The 9,691-nt window shown below is 37.7% G+C and overlaps 1 pseudogene; it reads right to left on the bottom strand.

Annotated features, from left to right (window-relative positions):
- Positions 1–2,560: 2,560 nt before the first annotated feature.
- Positions 2,561–2,659, bottom strand: LOC124246228 (uncharacterized; annotated as a pseudogene).
- Between the last annotated feature and the right edge of the window lie 7,032 nt (positions 2,660–9,691).

The following is a 9,691-nucleotide window of genomic DNA, read 5'->3' as shown; positions in this document are numbered from 1 at the left end:
AGAATTCACCAGTGAAGCCCTCTGGTCCTGGGCTTTTCTTTGTTGGGAAGTTTTTTTTCTTTGTGAGGAAGATTTGTCCTGAGCTAACATCCATTGTCAATCTTCCTGTATTTTTGCTTGAGGAAGATTAGCCCTGAGCTAATGTCTGTGCCAATCTCCCTCTACTTTGTATGTGGGATACCTCCACAGCATGGCCGATGAGTGGAGTAGGTCTGCGCCTGGGATCCAAACCTGTGAACCCAGGCCGCCAAAGTGCAGAGTGCAAAACTTTAACCACTCGGCTGTGGGGCCGGCCCACATGGTGTGTAATTTGTTTACGTGTTTCTGGATTTACCTTACTTAAATTTTGCATAAGGATTTTTTGCATTTATATTCATGAAGGATATTTGTCTGTAGTTTTCTTTTCATGTCATGTCTTTGTCTGGTATTGGTATCAGAGTAATACTGGCCTCATAAAATGAGTCGGGAATTGTTTCCTCCTCCTCTATTCACTTCAAGAATTTGTGAAGGATTGGTTTAACTTCCTTAAATATTTGATTGAATTAATCAATGATGCCATCTTGGCCTGGACTTTTCTTTGTGGAAAGATTTTTAATTACTAATTCAATTTCCTTGTTACAGCTTTGGTCGTATTTTTTATTTCTTCTTGTGTCAGTTTAGATAACTTGTGTCTTTCTAGGAATTTGTCCGTTTCATCTAAGTTGTTGGATGTGCTGGCATACAGTTGTTCATGGTATTGCCATTTAATCCTTTAAATTTCTGTAAGGCCAATAATGATATCTCCTCCTTCATTTTTGAATTTGGTAATTTGTGTCTTCTCTTTCTTTTTCTTGGTCAGTCTAGCTAAATTCTTGTCAACTTTGTTGATTATTGCAAAGAACTAATTTTTGGTATCATTGATTTTCTCTATTTTCTGTTTTCTATTTCATTGATTTCCATTGTGATCTTTGTTATTTCTTCCTTCCTCTTGCTTTGGGTTTGGTTTTCTCTTTTTTTTTTCATTTATTAAGGTAGAAGCTTAAGTTATTAATTTGAAATCTTTCTTTTTTTAAGTATGGACATTTGAAGTTATAAATATCTCCTGAAATAGTGTTTTATCTATCTCATAAAGTTTGATATATTATTTTTATTTTCATTCAGTTCAAAACATTTTTTAATTTTGTTGCAAGTTCTTCTGTGGTACATTGATTATCTACAAGTGTGTCATTTAATTTCAAAATATTTATTGATTTCTCAAATTTTCTTTTGTTGATCTATAATTTAATTTCATTGTAATTGGAAGACATACTTTGTATGATTTTAATCCTTTTAAATTTATTGAGTCTTGTTTTATAGCCTAGCATATGGTCTATCCTCAAGAATGTTCCATGTGAACTTGAAAAGAATATATATTCTGCTGTTGTTGTGTGGAGTGTTCTATTAATGTCAGTTAGGTCGAGTTGGTTGATAGTGTTGTCCAATTCTTCTATATCTTTGCTATTTTATGTCTATTTGTTCTGTCCATTATTGAGAGTGGGCTATAGAAGTCTTGAACTATTGTTGTTGAATTGTTTATTTCTCCCTTCAGTTCTGTCAGTTTCTGCTTCATGTATTTTGGAGTTCTGTTGTTAGCCATGTATATAATTGTTATATCTTCCTGATTAATGATACTTTATTTATTTATTAAAATTTAAAGAATTATTTGTTTTTTTAATAGTCACCATGCTGTACATTATATCTCCAAGACTTATTTATCTTGTAACTGGAATGATGCTTTATAATTATAAAATGTCCTTCTTTGTAGTAACATTGTTTGTCATAAAGTCTATTTTGTCTGTTACTAGTATAGCAACTTTATCTCTCTTATAGTTACTATTTGCATGGTCTATTTTCTCATACTTTTACTTTCAACCTATTTGTATCTCTGAATCTAAATGTGTCTCTTGGATACAGCATATAGTTGGATCTTATTTTATATCCAGTCTAACAATGTCTGCTTTTTGACTGTTTAATGTTTTTACTTTTTTATTTGAAATTTTAATTGAGATAATTGTAGATTTCCATGTAAGTCTAAGAAATAGTACAAATTGTAGATTTCCATGTAAGTCTAAGAATAGTACAGAAATAGTACAAAGTGTACACCTTGCTTAGTTTTCTCCAATGGTAACATTTGCAAAACTACAGTATAATATTACAACTTGGATATTGACATTGATAAGATCCATAGCTCTTATTCAGATTTCTCTAGTTTTATTTGTACTCATTTGTGTGTTGGACGGGGCTGGGGCAGTGAGTTTATTAAATCCTACACAATTTTATCACCTGCATATGTTAGTGTATCTACCACCACAGTCAGGGTGCTGAACAGCTTCAACACCACAGGGATCCCTCATGTTGCCCTTTTATAACCACTCCCACTTCCCCGCCACCACCACCCTCGCCCTCCCTGACCCTTGGCAACCACTAATCTGACCTCTATTTCAAAAACTTTGTCATTTCGAAAATGTTATATAAATGGAAACAAGCACTATGCTTATATATTGCACAAGCAATCCCTTTGGGATTGGCTTCTTTTTGCTCAAAAAAAATGGAACATTTCATGATTTTGCATATCATCTTTGCAAAAGGGCCATTCTAATCTTGTCTCATTGACACTTTTGTGTATGTGCTACCAAAGTATGCAAAATCATTTCTTTTTAATGTAGGTATCGATGTATTTGTATTATATTTTCTAATTTTTATTTGTTTTCTATCTCATGTCTTTTTGTTTCTCCTTTCCTCCTTTACTACCTTCCTGGTGTTAAATGATTTTTTTCTGGTGTACCATTTTAATTCCTTTGTTTTTAATTATATTTTTTGGAATGATTTTCTTAGTGGTTCATCTGGAGATATTACAGTATGCACTTAACTAAAAACAATATATTTCAGATAATGCTAACTTAATGCCAGCAAAATGTAGAAACTTTGCTCCAATATAGCTCTATTCCATCCCCCCTCCTTTGTGATATTATTGTCGTATATCAATTCTTTCTATATTATGTTCCCAAAAATATAGTTTTATAATTATTCTTTTATGCAATTGTCTTTTAAATAAGTTAAGAGAAAAAAAGAGAAAAACTGTCTTTATCCTAACTCTTTTATTTATATAATTACCTTTGCTCATGCTCTTTATTTCTTTGTGTGGATTTGAATTATTGTCTAGTGCCATTTCCTTTCAGCCTGAAGAACTTCCTTTGGTATTCTTGGTAATGCAGGTCATGTTTGTCTGGGAATGTCTTTATTTTGCCTTCGTCTTTGAAATATAGTTTTGCTGAACAGGGGCTTGTTCGTGGACAGTAATTTTTCTGTCAGTACTTTGAATATATCATCCCACTGCTTTCTGGGCCTCCACCATTTATGATGATAAATCAGCTGTTAAAACTATTGAGTGCCCCTCCCTGTCGTATGTGATGAATTGTTTTTCTCTTACTACTTTCAAGATTTCCTCTTTTTCTTTGCTTTTCAATGCTTTGACTATGATGTATCTCAGTGTGGATTTCTTTGTGTTTTTTCTGCTTGGAGTTCATTGAGCTTCTTGGATGTATAGATTAATATTTTTGATCAATTTTGGAAAGTTTTTGGCCATTATGTCTTCAAATTTTTTTTCTGCCCTTTTCTCCCTCCTTTCTCCTTCTCAGACTCCAAGTATGCGTATGTTGGCACATTTAATGGTGTCTCATGGATCTTTCAGGCTCTGCTTATAGTTCTTCATTATGTTTTCTTTCTTTTCTTTGGATTGAACAATTTCTATTGATTTATCTTCAAGTTTGCTGATTCTTTCTTCTGCCAGCTTAAATCTGTTGCTGAGCTCCTCTAGTGAATTTATCATTTCAGTTATTTTACTTTTTAATTCCAGAATTTCAAAATGGCCCTTTTAAAATAATTTTTATTTTTTATTGATATTCTATATTTGATTAATAATTATTGTCATATTTTCTTTTAATTCTTTAAATATGGTTTCCTTTAATTCTTTGAACACATTTATAATATCTGCTTTGAAGTCTTTGTCTGATAAGTCCATCACCTAGGGTCTTTCAGAGACAGTTTCTATTGCCTGCCTTTTTTCTTGTGTATGAGTCACACTGTCCTGTTTTTGCTTTTGTTTTTTGCATTTCTCATAAATTTTTGCTGACAACTGGACATTTTTGATAATATATTGCAGTGACTCTGGATTCTGATTCCCCTCTCCCCTGGGTTTGTTTTTGCTATTTTGGGGGATTTTTTTGTTTATTTATTTAGTGACTTGCCTGGACTAACTATATAGTGTCTGTCTCTCCAGTAGTGTGCAGCTACTGATGTGTCTAGTCAAGTTTTCTAAAAACTAATTTTGTTTATTTAGGTATATCTAACAAATAAAATATTAGTTTCAGGTGTACAATGTAATAATTCAATATTTGTGTATACTGTGAAATAATCACCACAATAAGTCTAGTTAACATCTGTCACCTTACATAGCTACAAAAAACTTTCTTCTTTTTTGTGATGAGGACTTTTAACATTTACTCTTAGCAACTTTCAAATATGCACTACAGTATTATTAACTATAGTCACCACACTGTGTATTATATCTTTATGATTTATTTATTTTATAACTGGACGTTTGCACCTTTTGACCCCTTTCACCTATTCCACTCACCCACTACCCCTTGCCTCTGGCAAGTACCAATTCATTCTCTGTATCTATGAGCTTGGGGTTTTATTTTGTGACTCCACATATAGGTGAGATCATATGGTATTTGTTTTTCTCTGTCTGACTTATTTCACTTAACATAATGTCCTCAAGGTCTATCCATGTTCTTGCAAATGGCAAGATCTCATTCTTTTTTGTGGCTGATTGGTATTCCATTGTATATATAAACTACATCTTCTTTATCTATTCATCCATCAATGGACCCTTAGGTTGTTTGCATATGTTGGCTATTGTAAATAATGCTGCAATGAAAATAGGGGTGCATATGTCTTTTTTTGTTTTGTTTTGTTTTTTGTCTTTTGGTTTTTTTTTTCTTTTTCTCCCCAAAGCCCCCTGGTACATAGTTGTATATTCTTAGTTGTGGGTCCTTCTAGTTGTGGCATGTGGGACACCACCTCAGCATGGCTTGATGAGCGGTGCCATGTCCGTGCCCAGGATTCGAACTGATGAAACACTGGGCTGCCTGTAGCGGAGCACGCGAACTTAACCACTCGGCCACAGGGCTGGCCCCCAGCATATGTCTTTTTGAATTAGTGTTTTCATTTTCTTTGAATAGGTACCACCCCAAAAATTAAAAAAATAATTCTTGATTTTATTTTTAAGCCTGGCTTTCTGGGGTCACTCCTTGGTCAGCATAGCTTAGTGGTTAGTGAAAGATTGGTCAGACGTTGTGTTTAAACACCTTGAGTCAGTAAGGCTTTTACCCTTTGTCAATGGATCTGTATGTTTGGGAAATAACATTCAAAGTTTATGCAGTTTATGAGTTCTTCACAGCTTTTATTTTCTGTGCTTACAAGGTTTCACGTTCATCCAGGGGCAGGTAGTCTACTAAGGCCCTCTCCAGTTTCTTCTGAGTGTAAGCACAACCCTGTGCACACATATAGCCTTTTAGAGCCCCAGGGATATGTGGGAGCTTACCAAGGCTGACTGGCTGTCTTGTCCCCCAGATCTCACTGATAAACTTTTCACCTTTCTGCTGGTATGCCCAACCAGTATGTCAGACTACCTTCAATTTTGGTCTTCTCTGATTATGTGCTGCCAAGATTGCTATTGTTTTCAAAAATGCCCCTGGGCATAGGTTTTTCCATACTCACTCCAAATCATGTGAGCTCCTCTAGCAGTGGAGCCACTGGCGCTCAGGCCTGCCCTGCGCTGGTAGCACTGCCTGTGCCTTGGAGTTGGGGGCTAGGGCATGGAATAGCCTTAGGCAAAAACAAAGTTAACTCTCCCTGTTCTTACTGAGATTCAATAGTTTTTCTTGAATAAGTGCTTATCAGTTTGTTTTTTGCCTTTGACCAATTTCCAGATTCCAGAAATGGTTGTTTTTGACTAGTTTTGGTCCAGTTTTATTGTTACTTTTTGGGAGGAGGATTTGCCAAGTTCCTTCCAGACAGCCTGCCCCAGTAATGGCCTTCTGTGGTTGTGTTTGCCACAGACAACACCCAAATTGGAAGTTTTCTCAGAACATAGCAGATTCATATCCAGAGTAGTGTTCCCACATGTTGGGTGGGGCAAGGGTGGAGCAACTTCCATTGATATATCTTCCTAATATCTCATCAACTTTCAAAGGGAGACTTACAAAGGAAGTGAGCATCCTGTATTCAGAGAGAGGATGATCAGTCAATGCCCCAGAAGTTTGTCACTCCAGGTGGCAATGAATGTGAAGGCTGGTGTAGATGGGGTCTCCACACAGGCACTTGAGGATTAGCCTTCAGGATGGAGAATCAAGAAGGAGTGGGGAATGTTTTCCTTCATAAGAAGTGAATTGTGGGAAATGAGAGCGTGGAAAACCACCTATGGAGGAAACTTCCAGGTTAAAAAAATCACTAAGGGATATGTTTCTCTTCCTCTTTACATATTTATACATCTATAAATTATTCTGTGTCTGTTTGTCCATGATTTCACTCAGTGGTCTCTCTGGCCTGGTTGTCAATATACTCATGAAGCTGAACATCCTTCATAGTCAGAACGGCTCCTGTGGTGTTATGGGTTCTCTGCGTGTGTATGTGCCACTGGGAACTCCTTCCCACACAAAGCTTCTTGGAAAAGCAGAGCTGCTGGATGCAAATAAAAACCTTTGACCTGTATTTTCAATTAATCAATGACGCTTGCATAGAATAAATGGAGTTATTTTTTCCCCTTACCAGGCTTAATTCATAGGTTATGATGCTAATGAAGGTTGGTTTTTTTCCTGATGTTTCTTCTACTTTTATGCACTGTCTTTTGCTTGTTTTATTAATTACCTGAGCAATAACACAGTGTCTAAATTGGTCTAAAGGCATCATTCTAAATTTAAAAACAACGTTGAAAAGCAGTAATTCCCACAAGTGTGTGTCTTATGAATGAGGGTGAGCATTTAACCAATTACTCTGTAGGAACTGCATGCAGATTACAGAACAAATGCCTGAAGGGAGCAGCAACTCGCATAACCCCATTTTGAAAAAGCAGATCTGTTTTTATTTATCTTTCTCAGTTTTAACTGGTGTTTTAAAGAGAGATGTGATTTTGCAGCTTTGGGGAGCTTTGTCTATTTCGAGCAATTGTCAGAACTGAGAACTGGAGGAATTCAAGAAGAGGACTCCAGCGCTGGGTTCTAAAAAGTGTTGTAGAAGCAGAGTCTTCAGTTTTTAACGGCCCAGCTCTGTCCATTTTGTGAGCAAATGTCATACTAAAAGACAGAAATACAGCTTAGAGAATAGCTTCAGAGGACAAATGGGAGGAGAGGTCCAGGCAGCTATAACTTAGTGCTTTAGTCATCTTTAATGGAAATGGAGCCTCTAGCCAAGCCTAATATATAATGTATCATAAAACATATGTCTGTCAGTCTCCCAGGTACGATAAATAGGGAAAACACAGACCTCAAAGGGAGGCTATGGCAGGCCTTGCAGAGGGGCTCAAATTACTTGGCTTGTTGTGGGGGATTGAAGGCTGTGGGGGAGGAATGATGTAATGTACATTTTTAGTGTTTCTAAGAAGTGACTGTCTCCAGCCCTGTTCTGGTGGGCCGTGGGAGAGGGAATGAGAAAGGGAGAGGCTGGGTTCATAGATATGGGAAAACTGAGTCGGGTGCCTGTTTTGCAGATGATTAAGCTCTTTCTTTTTTATTTGGAGGGTAGTACAGCAGGGAAGAGATGGGACGCATCTAGCTGATGGCATTTCCCAGAATGCCCACCACCTTTGCATCTCACTATTGCCTCATCCTTTTCCTCTGGTGAGACAGTGGCCCAGGGCACTCTAGTAACAATAGCTGTCTCTGTCCCCATGCTCAAGAGCCCCAGTTACCCTCTCTCTCAGGGTTCACTCAGACGCCATCTGAATTTCCTGCCATCCCAGCGTGTTCTGCCCCTCCGTAGACAATCCTGCTTGGTAGATTCTTGTCCTTTCCCATTACTGAGCCTACTTCTTTGGGTGCCAGTTCCACCTATGAGCTGAAAGACCTTGGGTGTAACCTCTATGACTCTCAGTTTCCTGATCTATATAATGGGAAGAATAAGCTATCTCTTTGGGACTCAAATACAGGTCTTGTGACTTCAACTCTGAAGTGTGGTCTATGGCTCACCACAGGATCCCTACACTCAAAACATCATCTCTGCTGTATTTTTCTGAACCCTGCCCTGCCTCTCCCTAGTAAAGCCCACTGGAATAGTTTCCTATATCAAGTCCTTTCGAAATAGATCAACCTGGCTCCATTCATGCTAAGAATTCTCTGTACTTCTGGATCTTTCTATCATTCTACCTCTCCTGTGTCTCAGCACACAGATGAACGTGTGTTCAAGCAGACCCATGTACACACACACACACATATACACACTCACACTCATACACAGCACCGTGGAGCATTGAGAGCATGGCTCTTTATGTGATATGATTTGAGTGTCCTGAGACCAGAGTCTTTACCCTAAAATGTGAGGAAAGCAGCCCTTTATCCAACTTTAACAGTCTCATTTTCTTTTGATTCTGATGGTTTTTCCAAGCGTGTTCTGCTAGGAGCTACTAAATTATCCCCTCATACTTGGCATGCATGGGCACAGGTCAGGTACCCGGAGACCGGGGGTGGGCTGCTGTCAGGGGGGTGAATGGGCACCTAAGTCCAACCTGACTCATGTGTCAATGTTTCTCAGGATCAGCCCAGTCCGCTCAGCAGCCACTGGTATTGTGATGTTGCTGTCACTTATGAATATTTAAGCATAGTCACACTTGCCCGGTTTCTCAATGATTTTAAAACCCCCTTCAGGGCCTGAGCTCTCATTTTCTCCTTTTGTTGTCTCTTCTGATATTGTCTATAGAGATCTTTATTTGATAGAATGGCTTTAACTTTTGACCATGACCCAGTGTAAGAAATACGTTTTATACCTCAATTCAGTACATATATGCATGTATACAGATATATAAGTGACTGATACAAGGCTTTTCCAAAACTATACTAACCCTTCTTATATGCCAGGTCAAATGCATTTTGACCTGTTCTATTCAGTTCTATCCCATTTTAAAATGATGCTCTGAGCACTGTGGCAAAACTGTTTACCAAACCCATTTCCTCTTCTGGGCACACAGCTAGTCTACATTTTCCAGCCTCCCTTGTGGTTTGATGTAGCCAAGGCACTGAGTTCTAGCTAATAAAATGTGGTCAGGAGTGATATGTGCCTCTTTGAGGTCTGACCCATGAAAATCTTCCATGCGGGATCCACCAAGCCTTTCCCAGTCCACTGGCTTGATGCAGACAAATGTGGCAACCTTGGAAGCCACTTGTTTAAGATGACAGTGTCTCAAGATGGAGTGAGCCTGAGCCTCAGCCCCTGGGTCTCTGATTAGAACACATATTTTGAATTTTATGTGAGGGACAAATAAGTTTTTATTGTTTTGACCCACTATACATTTTGGATTTGTTTATCATGGCAGCTAGCATTATCCTAACTAATATACCTCCAATAAACTCATCAGTTGACTCTGTTTTTAGCAACTATGTATATCATTCTTTTTAAA

The sequence above is a fragment of the Equus quagga genome, chromosome 10 (genome assembly GCF_021613505.1).
Source record: "Equus quagga isolate Etosha38 chromosome 10, UCLA_HA_Equagga_1.0, whole genome shotgun sequence".
Taxonomy (NCBI): domain Eukaryota; kingdom Metazoa; phylum Chordata; class Mammalia; order Perissodactyla; family Equidae; genus Equus; species Equus quagga.
The sequence above is the reverse complement of the archived record's forward strand: the minus strand, read 5'-3'. Positions and strand labels throughout refer to the sequence as shown.